The sequence below is a fragment of the Trachymyrmex cornetzi genome, unplaced genomic scaffold, assembly GCF_001594075.2.
Source record: "Trachymyrmex cornetzi isolate Tcor2-1 unplaced genomic scaffold, Tcor1.1 scaffold433, whole genome shotgun sequence".
Taxonomy (NCBI): domain Eukaryota; kingdom Metazoa; phylum Arthropoda; class Insecta; order Hymenoptera; family Formicidae; genus Trachymyrmex; species Trachymyrmex cornetzi.
The window spans coordinates 158,412-160,462 of record NW_017299102.1 but is presented as its reverse complement, the minus strand read 5'-3'; the positions used below and the strand labels follow the sequence as shown (position 1 = coordinate 160,462).

The 2,051-nt window shown below is 33.4% G+C and overlaps 1 protein-coding gene and 1 long non-coding RNA gene across 2 annotated transcripts in view; both read right to left on the bottom strand.

Annotated features, from left to right (window-relative positions):
- LOC108764530 (uncharacterized) overlaps nt 1-432 on the bottom strand; it is a 4,096-nt gene extending 3,664 nt beyond the window's left edge. Inside the window, exon 1 of the long non-coding RNA XR_001940286.1 lies at nt 392-432. This is a non-coding gene — a long non-coding RNA (uncharacterized LOC108764530). The remainder of the gene's footprint in view (nt 1-391) is intronic.
- The window catches only part of LOC108764529 (tachykinin-like peptides receptor 99D), a gene marked incomplete at its 3' end in the record, with an annotated part of 68,749 nt that overhangs the window by 44,610 nt on the left and 22,088 nt on the right, over nt 1-2,051 (bottom strand). The gene's annotated exons all lie outside the window — the stretch shown is intronic.

Here is a 2,051-nt window from a genome sequence, read left to right as displayed (position 1 = left end):
ACCGCATTTGTGTGCGATTTTTAGTTCATGCCATAGACTTTTGTAAAATTTGTATAAAATTTTCAGATTTGACGGATATCCACTTCTGTTTGTATAACTACGTAAAAAATCAATCAGATCGAAATATCAATTACCGATTTCGAAAGTAGAGATTTCAAGCATTAAAATGCTTTTTTAAAAATCTCGTTATGATCATTTTTTACGAAGTTACATTCTTCTGAATTTTGACCTATTTTTGAGGTTGAACTTAAGTGATCCTTTAATTTTTTTGCGTAGTGTAATACAACATACTTTTTCTCAATACTTTGGATCCAATATACAAATATCTATCATTTTATTTAATCAATTAATACATTTATATACATTAATATATTTAGACATTTACACTTACTTCACAAATATAAGAACATTGAGAAGGTTGTCAATTTTTTTTGCTTATCTTTTCGAGCCATAATGTTTGCCGTTCTAAATTTGCAGGAAATCGCTTTAAGAGAGAGAGGAAAAACCTTTCTTATTGCTATTGAAACAGCCAGGGACACAACAACTAGGCATTTTCTGTTATGTGTAGAATTTAAATTATTATTATAACATTAAATTATATATATTAGCTGAAGTGAATAAACTCTATTCTATTCTTGGTAAATGTTGAAGAAGACCCCCTCCATCTCAAATTTTGATAAAAATATACTCAATCGACGCGTTTCTGAGTTTCTGGTGTCGAAAAAAGTATCGCTCTGCCTCACGATCCGAAATATTAAGCGTCAAAGTTAACAACTAGGTTAGGAAATCTGTTATAGCCACAAAATCCTCTGCTTTAGAAACAAATTCACTACTTTGGAAACAAATTCACTACTTCTTATCTCAGGTGGAGAGGGTCTTCTTAACATTTACCCTATTCTTCATTAAATTAATATTTGAAAAAAGTCAAAATATTAACAGAGAACAGGCTAATGAGAGTTTTTTCGCTGTAAGTCGTGCGAGCAAATTATTTATTAAATACGAAAAAAATCAGCTGACGTTTCGGCTTACATTTGAGCCATCCTCAGTGTATCTGATCCATATACAATCAAAATTCTTAGCTGGTTTGACATTTTGATTGCCAACTGTCGTCTTGTTGACATGCATAAGTCATTACTAAGTATGGATACGGATATACAGCGAAATTAATTTAATTTTTAATTGATTATGTTCACGGTTTGATGGAATTCATCTTCAATTTATTTGGTCGCCGGATCTGTTAACCTGGTGTCTTTGTAAATGAAGCGGAATGATTGGGCACTCTCCTATCAAACCAGCTAAGAATTTTGATTGTATATGGATCAGATACACTGAGGATGGCTCGAATGTAAGTCGAAACGTCTGTCACTCATATCAACTGGTGCCTAGTAATTTTTCACTGTTTTGCCAATGAGATTATTTTATTTTTAAATTAGCCAATCAGCGATACATGTGTGCAATCGGAGCCCTCCCGGATCAGATACACTGAGGATGGCTCGAATGTAAGCCGAAACGTCAGCTGATTTTTTTCGTATTTAATAAATAATTTGCTCGCACGACTTACAGCGAAAAAACTCTCATTAGCCTGTTCTCTGTTTATATTTTGACATTCTCGAGAGTTTATTTGATTTCTTATATTTGAAAAAAGGTTAGAATGCCATTTTATAGTGAACTACATATTTGCCTTTAATTTCTGAACTTTATTTCGATAAACTGAAAGCATAATATATATTTCACCTCTTTATATCAGCTTCAAACATTAATATTCTGCTAAATAAAAATCACGTTTAAATGCTGCATACAGAGTTTGTATACAGTGTCTCAGAAAGTTCGCCTGGGAAAGTAAAATGAGCTTAATGAGCCACCCTGTATATCGTCGTCATTTTGTTACAAACCAAAGATTGTCCAGTCTCTATTAAAGGGTCTCTAGGTGAAGGGGATGGCGGATAGGATTAGTAAGATAGAGAGAGAGAGGAGGGGAAGCATGGAGGATATAGAGAAGTTTATGAAAAGGAAGAGAGAAAGAGAGGGTGGAAAGGAGGGAGAGGGGAAGG